This window comes from Schistocerca gregaria, chromosome 5 (genome assembly GCF_023897955.1).
Source record: "Schistocerca gregaria isolate iqSchGreg1 chromosome 5, iqSchGreg1.2, whole genome shotgun sequence".
Classification (NCBI taxonomy): domain Eukaryota; kingdom Metazoa; phylum Arthropoda; class Insecta; order Orthoptera; family Acrididae; genus Schistocerca; species Schistocerca gregaria.
Genome location: NC_064924.1, coordinates 490,595,610 through 490,613,985, shown reverse-complemented (window position 1 = coordinate 490,613,985; position 18,376 = coordinate 490,595,610). Strand labels below are relative to the sequence as shown.

At 46.5% G+C, this 18,376-nt stretch overlaps 1 protein-coding gene and 1 non-coding gene across 2 annotated transcripts in view; both read left to right on the top strand.

The window, feature by feature from the left end:
* The window catches only part of LOC126272718 (solute carrier family 12 member 6), a 1,173,553-nt gene that overhangs the window by 228,340 nt on the left and 926,837 nt on the right, over positions 1 to 18,376 (top strand). The gene's annotated exons all lie outside the window — the stretch shown is intronic.
* On the top strand, positions 5,419 to 5,493 carry Trnas-cga (transfer RNA serine (anticodon CGA)). Its single transcript has one exon. It is a non-coding gene; the product is annotated as a tRNA-Ser (tRNA).

Below are 18,376 nucleotides of genomic sequence, written 5' to 3'. Positions count from 1 at the left end.
CGAAGGATCCGTTGGACCGGCCAGGGACATAGGGTGAGGGGCATTAAGAGATGGCCTGTATCTGAAAGGCAATGGCCGTCATTTTTTTCATCCTGGAGTTCATCAGTCGTGAGGTTCTGAGTCAGCAGCTGATTCTGGGCTTCAAATCATCGACCAGAGCTTACCGCATGGAGAGCATCGTAAATTAAACATTTCACCGTGCAGCTAGGATGGTTGGTCTTGAGTGAGGAGTGCCTCAAGGCTCTGACAATAGCCCATTCCAACTTATATTGGAGCAGGAAGGTGGACATTTTGTCGTGTCATTGTTCCGTTTTTCAAGTAGCAAGGTATTGGTAGAATTCGTGTTGGAGACGTGCTATGCGATGCTTGTCCCAGAGGTCACGAAACTACTTCCACCGCTGGCGATAGAGGTTTTCGATTTTCAGTTCGCGCAATAGAGGTTAAAACCATAGGTACATTGGAAGTAGAGGCCTTTACTGCCAACCGGATTTTCGTCGTTAAGAGAGACAAACTATCCAGTGGGATTAAAGCCATATGCCGCAATGGAAGTAGAGGCCTTCACTACTAGATTTTCGTCGTTAGGTCCATGACAGCGCTAACAAGATTGACAGGCTTTTTCAGGTAGAGGCTTTGTCAGGTGTTGTTGTTGAGGACCTTGGCAAATTTGTCCCAATCAGTGATGGTCATGATAGGACGGACGTCGAAAGACAGTGCTACATCGGTAAGGTGCAGGAGCAACAGGTCGTGTTCTGATGTCAGTTCACAGATCGTTTCCAACGAAAACTGCAGCGAGTGTCCTGAAAATGGTTACTCCAGAACGTCAAACTGGCAGTTAGAACGGACTCGTATATGTGTGGGAGTGTCGGGCCATACACAGACAGTGCCAGAGAATGTTCTGGTTCCATTAGCGATGCGAGAATGCCAAGCTGGATGCTGGCATTAAGATCAGTCCCAATGATGGACCTCCCAAACGACATCAACTTGCAGGTGTCTGTTTCGAGAAGTGGTATACTGAGGCTCAAATACGCTGCAGCAAAAGTGATGTCTCCAAGGTTTGTAGAGGCAGTGTCCGCAGTGGCCTCTACACACCGATCAGCCAAACCATTACGACCACCTACCTAGTAGTCGATATGCCCACCTTTGACACGGACGTGTCATGGCACAGAAGCAATGAGACATTGTTAGGTCGCTGCAGCGAGTTGGCACCACATCTGAACTCACAGGTCACGTAATTCACGTACGTTCCGGGGTGAGAGCAATGGGCTCTTATGCCATGTTCCTTACATCCCTGATTTTTACGATTGGGTTCCGATCTGGCGAGGTGGGGGGCCAGTACAATTGAACTCTCCACTGATCGTCGAACAACTTTATGACACACCTTGCGTTGTGAAATGGCGCATCATATTGTTGAAAAATGGCTCTGCCGTCGGGAAATGTGATGATCATGAGGGGGTGCACATGGTCTGCAACAAGTGATGCCTCGCACTAGTCCCTCTGGACCCATTGATTGCCGCATGAATGTGACCAGAGCATAATGGGGCTACTGCTAGCTAGTCTCCATCCCACAGTACAGGTGTCAATGAGCGGTTCCCCTGGAAGACGACAGATTCTCGCCTTCCCAATGGCATGATGAAGAAGGTATCGGGATGCATCAAATCATCCAATGCTCTGCATTTTAGTCGTAGTTGACGATGCCGTGGTGTTAACATTGGCACAGACATGGATCGTCAGCTGTGAAGGTATATCGTTAGATGCGTTTGGGACACTGTGTGTTCAGACACACTTATACTGTGCCTAGCATTAAAGTCTACATCTACATTTACATCTACATGAATACTCTGCAAATCACATTTAAATGCCTGTCAGAGGTTTCATCAAACCACCTTCACAATTCTCTATTATTCCAATCTGGTATAGCGCTTGGTGAGAATGAACACCTGTATCTTTGCGTACGAGCTCTGATTTCCCTTATTTTATCGTGGTGATCGTTCCTCCCTATGTAGGTCGGTATCAACAAAATATTTTCGGATTCGGAGGAGAAAATTGATGATTGGAATTTCGTGAGAAGATTTTGCCACAACGAAAAACGCCTTTGTTTTAATTATGTCCAGCTCACATCCTGAATCATTTCTGCGACTCTCTCTCCCATATTTCGAGATAATACAAAACGTGCTGCCTTTCTTTGATCTCTTTCGATTTACTCCGTCAGCCCTATCTGGTAAGGATCCCACACCGCACAGCAGTATTCTAAAAGAGGATGAACAGGTGTAGTGTAGGCAGTCTCCTTAGTAGGTCTGTTACATTTGCTAAGTGTCCTGACAATAAAACGCAGTCTTTCGTTAGCCTTCCCCACAACATTTTCTATGCGTTCCTTCCAATTTAAGTTGTTGTAATTGTAATACCCAGGTATTTAGCTGAATTTACGGCTTTTAGATTAGACTGATTTATCGTGTAACCGAAGTTTAACGAGTTCCTTTTAGCACTCATATGGACGACCTCACACTTTTCGTTATTTAGGGTCAACTACCAATTTTCGCATCATTCAGATATCTTTTCCAAATAGTTTTGTAATTTTTTTCGCTCTTCTGATGACTTTATTAGTTGATAAACGACAGCGTCATCTGCAAACAACCGAACCCATGCTCATATTGTCTCCCAAATCGTTTATATAGATAAGGAACAGCAAAGGGCCTATAACACTACCTTGGGGAACGCCAGAAATCACTTCTGTTTTCTCGATGGCTTTCCGTCAATTACTGTAACCTCTCTAACAGGAAATCACAAATCCAATCACATAACCGAGACGATATTCCATAATCACGCAATTTCACTACCAGCTGTTTGTGTGGTGCAATGTCAAAAGCCTTCCGGAAATTCAGAAATACGTAATCGATCTGAAATAGCACTCAACACTTCATGTGAATAAAGAGCTAGTTGTGTTTCACAAGAACGATGTTTTCTAAACCCAAGATGACGGTGTGTCAATAGACCATTTTCTTCGAGGTAATTCATAATGTTCGAACACAATATATGTTCCAAAATCGTGCTGCATATCGACTTTAACGGTTGTATATGATTTTTAAGCATGGATCTAATGCATCAGCATACTCCGAAACGAACCTACGAAAGGAGCGTAATTGGTATACAGTCTGGACCAGAAGACTTGCTTATATTAAGTTGCCGCGTGGCCTCTTTTACCGGTCTGCCAGCCTAGGACGTCCGATACCTATAATAAGGGATGGCCGCCTAACCCATCGACGCCTAGACGTAGTCTCACCTTGATCTGGCCTAGTGTTGAAGACACTCACCATAGCACTCCTCGAGCACCCGTCAAATCGATCAGTTTCCGAAATGCTCGTGCCCACTCTTTGGGCCATAACAGTCTGATGTCGGTCAAACTCATTCTAAATACCGACAACGTGGTCACAGATACTGCGTGTGGCGACTAGCAGTCATTCCTCGCCAGGTGACACTACTATCGCCCGGATGGATTTATATCGATAATGGGTCGGTGATCATAACGTTCTGGCTGATCGGCACGTGTTCCGGTTGTTGGACATCCTCGTCATTGTGGACGAGCGTCTTATGAAGGAGGACTGCTGGCCCCCACTTCGGCGAGAGAGGCCGGTATGAGCGATAGCAAATCACCATGTTGCGTAGACGAAATCGTCCACCAGTCTGAGGTGGGTTTCTGTAAAAAGTAAAATGTCCACATGGTATTCGTAGAGGAAAACGTTCAATACAGTCTTCACCTGCTTAATGCCAATGGCATTAAATATATGATTAGGTCCATAGGGGCTGGTGGTTGTGCGCCGGGCGATTCGCTATTACAACAAAATCTGGTGGAGCCCTTCAAACAGGGCGATGACTTTTGTGAACACAGAGATGACCTGGAGAATTTATCGCATATCAACTCAAAAAGAAGCATGAGTTTCCACCACTGGGGATATCCCGCGTGGGGTGATTGAACCTTCAATGGGCAGGGAGGGTGTTGTGACGGGACGCACTAACAGAGGATTGGATACTTCAACAGGTTGGGGGTGAGGACTCTGCAGATGGCCTTTTTATGTGGTGGGCGTCGGTGTTCGTCACAGTATAGGGGTGAGCAGCTGCGGCAAGGGCGTCCTAGGGGACTGAACTGGAGGAGGACTCTGTGTCGCAGATGTATCAGGTGCTTGATAGTTGTCGGTGGAGGGAAATGGCCGATGACTCATGGAGCGTGCGCTACTGCTTAAGTACACTACGGCGGAGGAATACCTGCTGTCTCTCAAGGTTGACGTGGTCCACTGACGTAAGTTAGTGACAGCAGCGCCTCTGCTGTTGCTGCTTGCGCTGCTTGTGTGCGACGGTAGCGGTCCCTGGTGGTGCCTGTTAACTTTAAGACTGTAAGTAGAATGTATACAATCAGCATCAAACATAAGCACAGGAAATACTGGCAGGACGCTTAACCGCTTGTCTCCGAAGGAGGAGCGCCTGCAGGAGTGAGGCGCGGCAACCTGCAGGGCGCCACCGTCGTGACAGAAGAGGAGTGGAAGGGGCCCAAACTTGCTTATACTCCATACTTGATGACCGTTAGCATACACCAAGCTCAAACACTTTGATCGGACTGAGAAAGAATATAATGTCATCATCACTTCAAATCACTATTTTCAGGTAGTCAACTGTCCAGCGGCGTCGCTCATTGCACCACCTCAAGTGGCGCTTAATTCTGACTGCAGAAATGTGCAGCTTCTGAGGGGCTTCTAGTCCACTGTAACACATTCTTTCAAAATCTCTGGGCGCAGTCATTATGCCAGCTGCACCGCTGGTAGCGCTTTGGAACTCGCTAGTGATTCCTTCCACTCATTTCATGCAAAGGCAAAGGGCCCGAGTTCGAGTCTTGGTCGGGCACACAGTTTTAATCTGCCAGGAAATTTCATATCTGCGCACACTCCGCTGCAGAGTGAAAATCTCATTCTAGAAACATCCCCCAGGCTGTGGCTAAGCCATGTCTCCGCTATATCCTTTCTTTCAGGAGTGCTAGTTCTGCTAGGTTCGCAGAAGAGCTTCTGTAAAGTTTGGAAGGTAGGAGATTAGGTACTGGCAGAAGTAAAGCTGGAGTACCGGGCGTGAGTTGTGCTTCGGTAACTCAGTTGGTAGAGCACTTGCCCGCGAAAGGCAAAGGTCCTGAGTTCGAATCTCGGTCGGGCACACAGTTTTAATCTGCCAGGAAGTTTCATATCAGCGCACACTCCGCTGCAGAGTGAAAATCTCATTCTGGAAACATCCCCCAGGCTGTGGCTAAGCCATGTCTCCGCTATATCCTTTCTTTCAGGAGTGCTAGTTCTGCTAGGTTCGCAGAAGAGCTTCTGTAAAGTTTGGAAGGTAGGAGACGAGATACTGGCAGAAGTAAAGCTGTGAGTACCGGGCGTGAGTCGTGCTTCGGTAGCTCAGTTGGTAGAGCACTTGCCCGCGAAAGGCAAAGGTCCCGAGTTCGAGTCTCGGTCGGACACACAGTTTTAATCTGCCAGGAAGTCTTATATCCCATATGTTTTTAAAAGAAATTTCACTCACTCTCAATATTCCATCGCCGGCCGCTGTAACTGAAGCGGTTCTAGGCGTTTCAATCCGGAACCGCTCTGCTGCTACGGTCGCAGGTTCGAATCCTGCCTGGGCGTGGATGTGTGTCTTGTCCTTAGGTTAGTTAGGTTTAATTAGTTGTAAGTCTTAGGGGACTGATCACCTCAGATGTTAAGTCTTATCGTGCTTAAAGCCATTTGAACCATTTGAATAATCGATCACTTCCGCTAATCCAGCAAAAAAATGTGCAAGGGCTGGCCGCATTAACGAGAGTCTAGTGTAACTCAAAAACATAATACATTGTGTCTACAACATGACCACTGAGCAACATCAGTCATTCGTACACTGCCTGGCAAAACAGGTGATGGATCCGCATGGGGGGGGGGGGGGGGGGGGAATTCACAGGTTCAATAGGTATCTGATCAAATACCTTTAGAAAAAAAAGAAAAAAAAGAGGAAGAAGAAAAACAGATGCCATCAGTGTACTGACTGGTTTCATGCGGCCCGCCACGATTTCCTCTCCTTTGCCAACCTCTTCATCTCAGAGTGACACTTGCGAACTATGTACTCGATTATTCGTTGGTTGTATTCCAAATTGTGTCTTCAGCGATAGTTTTTCCCTTCCCCTACTCCTCTAGTGCCATGGAAGTTATTTCGTGATGTCTTAAAAGGTGTCCTTTTATCTTGTTCCTCTTTCTTGTCAGTGTTTTCCACATAGTTCTTTCCTCTCCGATTCTGCACAGACCTTCTCATTATTTACCTTAACAGTCCACCTAATTTTCAAACTTCGTCTGTAGTACCACATCTCAAATGCTTTGATTCTCGTGATCACCTATCATCATCTCACGTATCTCTCTGTACTCATTTTTGGTACTTCTCATTACTTTCGCCGTTCTTCGATTTCTCTCAGTCCATTTTCTGCACTCTTAGACTCTTAGATTCTTCACTTTCAGTTAGGACAGAAATGTCGACCTTTCACCTTGAAATTTAATTCCACACCTGAACATTTCTCTTATTTCCATCACTGCCTCTTCGATGTATAGATTAAAAAGTAGGGGCGAAAGACTACATCCCTGTCTTACACCCTTCTTAATACGAGCACTTCGTCCTCGGTCGTCCACTCTTATTTTTCATTCTTGGCTCTTGTACATGTTGTATGTTACCCGTCTCTCCCTATAGCTTAGCCTGCCGCTGTGGTCGAGCGGTTCTAGGAGCTTCAGTCCGGCGCCGCGGGGCTGCTACGGTCGGAGGTTGGAATCCTGCCTCGGGCGTGGATGTGTGTGATGTCCTTACGTTAGTTAGTTTTAAGTGGTTCTGAATCTATGGGACTGATGATCTCAGATGTTAAGTTCCATAGTGCTTAGAGCCATTTGAACCTATAGCTTACCCCTACTTTCATCAGAATGTCGAACGTCTAGCGCCATTTGACATTTCCAACACCTTTTCCTATGAACTTGTCTTCATCTTTCTTTAGTCTTGCTCCTATTATCAACCGAAAGGTCAGAATTGACTATGTGGTGTAGTTGCCTTTCCTAAAGCCAAATTCATCGTTATCCCACACATCTTCAATTCTCTTTTACATTATTCTGTATATTATTCTTGTCAGCAACTTGGAAGCATGAGCTATTAAATTGACTAAGCGGTAATTATCGCACTTTTCAGCTCTTTCCGATTTCGGAATTGTGTGAATCAAATTTTTCCGGAAGCCAGATGTATATCGCCAGACACATACATTCTACACACCAACGTGAATAATCATTTTTGTTTCCTCTTCCTCCAATGATTTTAGAAATTCTTTCTGCACTACTTGATCTTAAGTCTTCCAAAGCTCTTTAAATTCTGCTTCAAATACTGAATTGTATTCAGTGTCTACAAAATGGAATCAAATTTACAAAGCACTTGGCAGTATAAGTCCTATTATCGCCTCTCATCCTGGATGCAAGCAATGATTCGGTTGTGACTGGTGTCACAAAGCCATCATTACCACGGATTTTGTTAGTGGATCGTCGTGTCCTTAATGACACAGGGACGATATTGACGTGTGTAGCTTGTTCCACGCATGTTCTATCGATGACAGATCTGGAGATTTTGCTGACTGTGGGAGTACCTTAACATCAAGCAAACAGTTCATATGTGGACTAACAACCTTTACGATAAAGGACGACAGCCAAAAACAGTTGCAGGATAAAAATTTTTTCAAATTCTTGACCAAGGTTTCCGTACATATAAATATACCTTCATCAGAAGTAAAAAGTCCTGGACAGGAAGACACTTTCATTAGAAAAGCCTTAGCATCGGAAGTGAGAAACACAAAAGATTAAGTAACAGTGAAATTACCAGAGTAATACAGGCACAAAATCTTTAGTTACTTACTAAAATTACATTATGCAATGGAGATTAATAAAACAACTGAGCCAAAGGCGTCGTCAATAATTAAGACATCTTCTCCATTTTTACAACATGACTATGGGCACAGGGTCAAAGCGAACAGTTTAGCACCATTACTTAGCCTAGAACTATCGAGACAAGAGTGTGAAAGCACTAGGGCAGATGGTTTCGCCGAGAGAGGGCACTTTTATGTGCCAGACAGTCGCGCATATTAAAATCCATGAATACATACATAAGAGCTTCTAAAATTATTAAAAGTTTTGTTAATTCAAACTTTCTGTCTTAATAAATAAAACATATCAGACCATTTAAAAACATTTATGTAAAATAGAAAATATAGAACCAATTTACCTGTGCCCTAGTGTCAAACAGATGAAGCTTGCGGTATGGAACAGAGGGGACACTAGTGTAACGCGCGAGGATCTCGCGTAACGTAGGCGGTGGAATACATACTGGGTGTCATCCTTTATCGTGAAGAATTTCAACAGTTGCTGTTGCAGCCATGTTTAAAATCTTGGACTAACAATGTTATGTTGAAAAATGGCCGCCGCATAAGAAGTAACACGAGAGGATGTTAGGATGTCCGTGACGTACCATTGTACCACCAGAATTTCCTCAACGCTACCATCCACGACCTGAAGAGTTCGTACACCATGACGCTGGAATGGATGATACCTCCCATGGGTCGCCGCCTTACTCGTCGATGATGGTCATCCGAGGTTGTGCAGAAACGCAGTTCATCGCTGAAAACAATACGGCGCCATTCATCAGGTCCATGCTTCCCGGGTACAAAAACAATCCAGACACAACCATTTTTGTTATAGTGTTAACGGTCCAAGATGGTACTCCAGGCGGTTGTAAAAATGAATGTGCGCAACGGAAAATAATAAACGTTAAAATGATGATTTAGCCCTGTCTGACTATGCCCTGAAGCAGATCTTAGGATCTCTTAAAGCTCTTTTTAACATATAAATTACAATCTAAACATAAATGGATGATGGAGGCAACTAATACTACTAAATGATAAACGTTGTTGTTCAATATATATTTATTATAGAATAAAATCAACCCTTTAAGTACAGTTTTATATATTTCCTAACTAAAATTATTAATCCTATGCCCAACTCTGCCCCTTATTATGACTGCACTGTCTAATATCACTAACGCGAAATGACTGACATCATCTACGTACGAAACACTAGAAGACACTACTTTCAAAGATGATTTACGGTGGTGTGGAATCTAAGTGTAAATAAACTAACGTGATCATAGCTATTTAGCGTTATAGCCCTAATAAGCCGAAGCAATTTCACCATATGTACAGCGTCCAGTACATCGAAGTGATGGTTCTCGTACTCGTCTGCGACGATGGAAGAACTCCAGGCACAAATAAACGCTTCCAAACACTAGGACACAGAAGGCGGTCCTCTAATGTACTCTAATACCGTCTTCTCCTCTCTGTGTTCTACAGACGAGAAAGGCGAACTCCCAGCCACAAGGATGGAGTTCAGATAACTTATCAAAGTAAGTATAAGCAGAAGAAGTGCTCTCAATTACTGAACTCTGTGTGCTCAACGACGACTTCCAACCCAGAGGTGAAGTCCAGAATCGTACAGGTTCGCAACAGTACAGTGCCTAACTGTTCTAACTATGAACTCTCCTGAGTGCAAAGACAGCAGCAAAGCTGTACCAACAAAGCTGATATCGAGCGACCGTCACACACGGGCGCTCAACAATGCGAGTCATCGTCTCTCCACCGCTGGCTTCCCAGCAAGGCTCGGCTCCCCATCCTCGTAATTCCGAAAACGAATCATATTGCTGAAACCACGGAATATTCTCCCTCTCTACAGATTCTTCCGAACGCCAACCAACCATATTTTAGTATTTTGTCGTCCAGCGCGGAAAATTTGCGAGGAAAAACCTGTACTCGTACAAAGGTACGTTTCTGAGTAAAAGTTCTTGGAGATAACCAAGATTGCGTGGTTTCCGAGGTGCCGCTTCTGCGTTCCTCTCACCTGCGTCCAAGATTTGCAGAGTTCCCGGTTATCCCTCCGGTCCTGCTACAATAGTGGCCGGCCGTCACCCTATTATGCTCCAGAGCTCAGGTGCCACGACGTCCGTCTAGCTATTTCCTGTTTTTAAGCTGGATCAACACCTGTGTGGGCCTTCCACTCAGAGCTTGAGTTCTGCGTGCCGTCTCATCTTCACTGGCGTTCTAACCTCTAGTAGTATAGGCAATCATTCATTACGCCATTCTGATAATGAAGACAGTCCGTCACCTTTCATGCAATAAGCGTTAACAATTATTTACAAAGCTTACGTGACAGTTTCAGTCTCCTTTAAATATTCATATATACAGTGTACAACCTATCAAATGATACCTGGTTGTGGTTCTAGTTCACAGCAAAGTATGTGGATGAGTGCTTGGAAGGTGCGACATTATAGCCACCTTACAACGGCAGCCAACGTATGGGTAGTAATTCTGTAGTCCAGCTGTTCCTAGTCTTCGACCAATGGTGTGGGATGACATACACTATTGCAGCGAGGCCATTACTCGTTTTCGGGTGGCAGGCGCAGGTGAAAAGGTGTTACGAGGTGCTCGTTGCAGAGTACGGCGATCCTCCCTTGTGATGGACAGACGTAATCAACCGGAACCTTGCCGGCCGCGGTGGTCTCGCGGTTCTAGGCGCGCAGTCCGGAACCGTGCGACAGCTACGGTCGCAGGTTCGAATCCTGCCTCGGGCATGGATGTGTGTGATGTCCTTAGATTAGTTAGGTTTAAGTAGTTCTAAGTTCTAGGGGACTAATGACCACAGCAGTTGAGTCCCATAGTGCTCAGAGCCATTTGAACCATTGAACCAACCGGAACCTTGGCGAGTACGCCTGCCCTCACAATCCAGTGCAGTCCAACAATGGGCCACTGTCACATCATAATGTCCCTCAGATCTGGATATTGCACGAATCCGACCATCCAGCCAAATAGAGACGCACGATGAGGCCGGTTTCAAATTCTTCCATGAGCTGGCAACGCTGCCTCACACCAGTATGTGGCACCTCAGTGTCCTTCATAGTGATTACTTAAAACCAGGCGCTGTTAACGCCCGATATACACTACCCTCCATAAGTTGGGAAACACCTATTAATTATAGACAATGGAAAGGAAATACAGTATAAAAATGCATGTTGTTCTTTCCAAAAGTTTATTAAGCTCAAATAATACACAGGAAGATGCAACAATTAAATTTTATATTCCTCGGAATAGCCACCCTTTGCTTTCATTACTGCCTTGCACACTCTCGTCTTGCGCTGCGTCAGTTTTGCCAAGGTTTCAGTTGGGGTAATCTCCATTACTGCTGCAGGACCTCCCGCAATTGTGACCCACTCATGATTTCCCGTTTACGGATCCTCCTGTCCAGTTTATGGCATAGCAGCTCGATTGGGTTGCAATCAGGGGATTGGGGCGGCCATTCCATGTTTTTCAATATTTTACGAACCTCTAGAGACTTCACATAGTTCTGACACAAGCGAGACGTATGTTTCGGGTCATTCTCTTACTGCAAGACAAACTCTAACTCTTTCCCAGTCAGACGCAAACCAGATGTCTTAGCACGTCATTGGAGAATGGCACGATAATCCTTTTGGTTCAGTTTTCCATCTATTTGTACCAAATCTCCGACTTTATTCCCTCCAAAGGATATCCGTATCATCACAGAACCTCTTCCATGCTTTGCAGTTGGAATTACGCTCTGGGGAATCAAGCGTTCATCGGGTAAACGGCGTACAAATTGACGGAGTTTATTTCCAAATATTTCGAGCTTGTATTCATAAATGAATAAGACTCTTCCCCAAACCCGAGCTGTCCAATGTTGGTGTGTCTTAGCCCATTGAAGCATTTTCTTCTTCTTAACAGGGCGCAACAGTGGTTTCCTTGTTGCTACATAACCTCGGAGATTATGTGCCTGGTGTCGGCTCACTGTTGACTGACTAACCGGTGTATCCCTCGTTGTGTTTAGTTCAGTAGTCAATTCACGGACAGTTTTTAATCTGTTACGTTTACTGGTCACTACCAAATACTTTTCTGGAGTTCTGATATTTTCCTGCGTGCTCCTGGGCGAGGACGATCTCCATAGGAGCCTGTTTCTCGATGCCGGTGTATGGTTATGACAACTCCGCTGATGGAAATCATCAGTTTCTTTGCTATTTGTCGGACACTATTGCCTTCTTGCATTACCCGTGATTCATAATGAATCTGGCACTTTCGGGCCATTTTCAATTGCTTTCGCGGCGTGTTATATCTTTTTTGCAAACGCATCTACAAGTGAACAGAAATGTAAACTTCGTACCTCTATATATCCATACGATCTAATCGCGCCACCTAGCGTGTTTAGCAGAACTGCTTGGACAGGTAACGTCGGTTTACATAAAACGAAGCAATACTAGTATGTTCCAACATGTATGTATATGGACAGTAATTAAGTATACAATTTTGTACGTATCGTTATTAGCCGTTATTTGAGCTTGCTATTCCGTATTCTAACCAATAACTCAGATAGATCACTTCCATCTTGCTCCGTTGTAATACACAGCATGAGCTTTCCAAACTTATGGAGGGCAGTGTACACTGAGATGATAAAATTAAGGTGATAGCTATGTGCTAATATACAGAAGACGGTAGCATCGCGTACACGAGGTATAAAAGGGCAGTGCATTGGCGGAGATTTGTACTCATGTCATTCTTGTGAAAAGTTGTCCGACGTGATTATGGCGACCCGATTGAAATCAACCTGCTCCGAATGCAGAATAGTAGATGGAGATAGACGCAAGGGAGATTCTATTTCGGAAATCTTTGCGAAATTCAGTATTCCGAGAGCCACAGCATCAAGAGATTGCCGAGAATACATCTCAGGCATTACCTCTCACCACAGACGACGACCTTCATTAGCGCAGTTTGGGCAGTGTTGTCAGTGCTGTGTGAAATAACGGCAGAAATCAACGACGACCGTATCCTTTAGGACAGTGCGGAGAAATTTGCCGTTAAATGGACTGATGCAGCAGACGACCTACGCGAATGCATTTGGTTAACTGCCCGACATCGTGTGAAGCGCATCTCTCGGGCTCCTGACCATATCGGGTGGCCCCTGGACGATTGTGAAACCATGAGCTGGTCAGATGAGGCCCGACTTTAATTGGGAATAGTTGTTTGGCTCAAAAATGGTTCAAATGGCTCTGAGAACTATGGGACTCAACTGCTGTGGTCATTAGTCCCCTAGAACTTAGACCTACTTAAACCGAACTAACTTAAGGACATCACACACATCCATGCCCGAGGCAGGATTCGAACCTGCGACCGTAGCAGTCGCACGGTTCCGGACTGCGCGCCTAGAACCGCGAGACCACCGCGGCAAGAGTTGTTTGTTGGGTTCGAGTGTGCCACGAAACCATGCCCAACCAAGTTGTCAACACGGTACTGGGCAAGCTGGTGGTGGCTCCATAATGGTGTGAGCTGTCTTTATATGGTATGGACTGGGTCCTCTGGATGCTCGGATACTTGGAGACCATTTGCAGCCATTCACCGACTTCATGTTCCCAAATAACTATGGACTTTCTTGGATGACTATGTGGCATGTTAACGGCCCACAACTGTTTGACATTCTGGACAGTTCGAGTGAAAGTTTTGACCGTCTATCGAACATAGAGAGATCAGTTCGTGCACAAAATTCTGCACCAGCGACGCTTTCGCAGTTACGGACCTCCAACGAGTTATTGAGTCCACGACACGTCGAGTTGCTGCAGTGCCGCGGGCAAAATGAGGTCCGACATGATGTGCGGAGGTATCCCACAATTACACTCCTGGAAATTGAAATAATAACACCGTGAATTCATTGTCCCAGGAAGGGGAAACTTTATTGACACATTCCTGGGGTCAGATACATCACATGATCACACTGACAGAACCACAGGCACATAGACACAGGCAACAGAGCATGCACAATGTCGGCACTAGTACAGTGTATATCCACCTTTCGCAGCAATGCAGGCTGCTATTCTCCCATGGAGACGATCGTAGAGATGCTGGATGTAGTCCTGTGGAACGGCTTGCCATGCCATTTCCACTTGGCGCCTCAGTTGGACCAGCGTTCGTGCTGGACGTGCAGACCGCGTGAGACGACGCTTCATCCAGTCCCAAACATGCTCAATGGGGGACAGATCCGGAGATCTTGCAGGCCAGGGTAGTTGACTTACACCTTCTAGAGCACGTTGGGTGGCACGGGATACATGCGGACGTGCATTGTCCTGTTGGAACAGCAAGTTCCCTTGCCGGTCTAGGAATGGTAGAACGATGGGTTCGATGACGGTTTGGATGTACCGTGCACTATTCAGTGTCCCCTCGACGATCACCAGAGGTGTACGGCCAGTGTAGGAGATCGCTCCCCACACCATGATGCCGGGTGTTGGCCCTGTGTGCCTTGGTCGTATGCAGTCCTGATTGTGGCGCTCACCTGCACGGCGCCAAACACGCATACGACCATCATTGGCACCAAGGCAGAAGCGACTCTCATCGCTCAAGACGACACGTCTCCATTCGTCCCTCCATTCACGCCTGTCGCGACACCACTGGAGGCGGGCTGCACGATGTTGGGGCGTGAGCGGAAGACGGCCTAACGGTGTGCGGGACCGTAGCCCAGCTTCATGGAGACGGTTGCGAATGGTCCTCGCCGATACCCCAGGAGCAACAGTGTCCCTAATTTGCTGGGAAGTGGCGGCGCGGTCCCCTACGGCACTGAGTAGGATCCTACGGTCTTGGCGTGCATCCGTGCGCCGCTGCGGTCCGGTCCCAGGTCGACGGGCACGTGCACCTTCCGCCTACCACTGGCGACAACATCGATGTACTGTGGAGACCTCACGCCCCACGTGTTGAGCAATTCGGCGGTACGTCCACCCGGCCTCCCGCATGCCCACTATACGCCCTCGCTCAAAGTCCGTCAACTGCACATACGGTTCACGTCCACGCTGTCGCGGCATGCTACCAGTGTTAAAGACTGCGATGGAGCTCCGTATGCCACGGCAAACTGGCTGACACTGACGGCAGCGGTGCACAAATGCTGCGCAGCTAGCGCCTTTCGACGGCCAACACCGCGGTTCCTGGTGTGTCCGCTGTGCCGTGCGTGTGATCATTGCTTGTACAGCCCTCTCGCAGTGTCCGGAGCAAGTATGGTGGGTCTGACACACCGGTATCAATGTGTTCTTTTTTCCATTTCCAGGAGTGTATATCACTTCGGTGTACGCTAATACATGCTGGTGGCCGTTCTACCTTTGACAGAAAAGTACATGTCTTCTGACCTTCATAAAGGTACCAGCTGATGGTGTGTATGTGAAAGAAGTTACATTGACTTCCTACCATGTCTTTTTGACGGCGCTTCAGTTTCCTTTTTCTTTCTTTTAGTCAGTGTAAGTATCTGACATATCCACCGATGCGCATTTTGGTGTAGTACCAACACCTAATTCCAGATGATGATACTGACACATGGGCGATGGTACTGTTACTGCTTTACTGTTTCCTCATAGCCTGTCGGACGCTTTTATTCAGTGCGGCGTTACGCGGTGGTCGCAGCTGCCGTCCTCGGTGATCGTTCGAACAGGCCGGCCGGCTGCAGGATTCCATTAAGAGTCCGCCCGCTGCTGCGCTCCGAATCGAAAGAGAAATAATAATAAAAGCAATAGCGGTAAAAGCACGGGCCGCGGAATCGTTCCCGATCACGGACGCTCTCCGGGCGGCGCTTCCCTGCAGAGATCTGCCCTTCCTCCGCCGTTCCCGCCTGCACTCACGCGCCGCCCGTGTTTCACCTCTGTGTGTGCGAGAGAGTGTGTGAAATTGGGAGGGGGGAATAGGCACTGGAGGGGTGGGAGGGGGAAGGTAAAGGGAGTGAGTGGGCTCTCTGGAGAACCCTCCATTAACGCCAGAACCAGCCCCTTTCTCGTGCTGAATGGACGGTAATTGCAAAAAGCAGAACGGGCCAGCCGCTGCGGTCACCACCGTATGGAGCACCCCCCCCCCCCCCCCCCCCCCCCCGTCAGCCGCAGGTTCCGCGCGCCGACTACATGGCTGCTAGGCCCCTCCTGCGAGCAAGTAGGAGGAGGGGTGGCAGTCGCTGCAAGACTGAGGGGCGGTGCGGCTCGCGGGAAGGAAAGGGTGCGCGAATCTCGCCAGGTGGTTTCCCTCATCCTTTAAGAGCACGCAGGTAAAGGTCATTCTCTACAGCAACGAGAATAGCTGTCAGATGGCGTCTGGTTAGGGCAAGGTTAAGTGGAGAGCGCTTCAGAGGTTACTTCTAGGACTACTACTGCTCCTCAAATGTTTAAAAGACATGCTATCTAATACGACAGGTGATTCTAAAATATTTCTCGTTTCTGACGACACTAGCTTAGAAGTGAGGGGTGTGGAGTGCAGCAAAGTGCAGTTCAGGACATTAATTCATATCTTTGAAACAATAAATTGGTCGCCAAGATCGCAGGAATTATTTTTATTTCATGATTACCGGTTTCGGCGAAACTAATGCCGCCATCATGGGATCTTAGGACACATACAGGTTACAACATCAAGGCAAACAATGGTGATAGTAATAGTCTCCAATAACACGCAGGCCTTACAAAATTGTCGTTAAGTAGCACATGGTAGATAGTGTCGAAAGCTCCATGCGGCTTTTAGCGGATGATGCTGTAGTATACAGAGAAGTTACAGCAGGTAGATGCCGTGTTTCTTGACTTCCGCAAGGCGTTTGACACAGTTCCCCACAGTCGTTTAATGAACAAAGTAAGAGCATACGGACTATCAGATCAATTGTGTGATTGGATTGAGGAGTTCCTAGATAACAGAACGCAGCATGTCATTCTCAATGGAGAGAAGTCTTCCGAAGTAAGAGTGATTTCAGGTGTGCCCCAGGGGAGTGTCATAGGACCGTTGCTATTCACAATATACATAAATGACCTGGTGGATGACATCGGAAGTTCACTGAGGCTTTTTGCAGATGATGCTGTGGTGTATCGAGAGGTTGCAACAATGGAAAATTGTACTGAAATGCAGGAGGATCTGCAGCGAATTGACGCATGGTGCACGGAATGGCAATTGAATCTCAATGTAGACAAGTGTAATGTGATGCGAATACATAGAAAGATAGATCCCTAATCATTTAGCTACAAAATAGCAGGTCAGCAACTGAAAGCAGTTAATTCCATAAATTATCTGGGGGTACTCATTAGGAGTGATTTAAAATGGAATGATCATATAAAGTTTATCGTCGGTAAAGCAGATGCCAGACTGAGATTCATTGGAAGAATCCTAAGGAAATGCAATCCGACAACAAAGGAAGTAGGTTACAGTACGCTTGTTCGCCCAATGCTTGAATACTGCTCAGCAGTGTGGGATCCGCACCGGGTAGGGTTGATAGAAGAGATAGAGAAGATCCAACGGAGAGCGGCTCGCTTCGTTACAGGATCATTTAGTAATTGCGAAAGCGTTACAGAGATGATAGATAAACTCCAGTGGAAGACTCTGCAGGAGAGACGCTCAGTAGCTCGGTACGGGCTTTTGTTAAAGTTTCGAGAACATACCTTCACCGAAGAGTCAAGCAGTATATTACTCCCTCCTACGTATATCTCGCGAAGAGACCATGAGGATAAAATCAGAGAGATTAGAGCCCACACAGAAGCATACCGGCAATCCTTCTTTCCACGTACAATACGAGACTGGAATAGAAGGGAGAACCGATACAGGTACTCAGGGTACCCTCCGCCACACACCGTCAGGTGGCTTGCGGAGTATGGATGTAGATGTAGATGTAGATGTAGATTAGAAAATTTGCAGCGAAATGCAGGAAGATCTGCAGCGGATAGGCACTTGGTGCAGGGAGTGGCAACTGACTCTTAACGTAGACAAATGTAATGTATTGCGAATACATAGAAAGAAGGATCCTTTATTGTATGATTATATGATAGCGGAACAAAAACTGGTAGCAGTTACTTCTTTAAAATATCTGGGAGTATGCGTGCGGAACGATTTCAAGTGGAATGATCACATAAAATTAATTGTTGGTAAGGCGGGTGCCAGGTTGAGATTCATTGGGAGAGCCCTTAGAAAAAGGTAGTCCAGCAACAAAGGAGGTGGCTTGCAAAACACTCGTTCGACCTATACTTGAGTATTGCTCAGCAGTGTGGGATCCGTACCAGGTCGGGTTGACAGAGGAGATAGAGAAGATCCAAAGAAGAGCGGGGAGTTTCGTCACAGGGTTATTTGGTAAGCATGATAGCGTTACGGAGATCTTTAGCAAACTCAAGTGGCAGACTCTGCAAGAGAGGCGCTCTGCATCGCGGTTTAGCTTGGTGTCCAAGTTTCGAGAGGGTGCATTCCTGGATGAGGTATCGAATATATTGC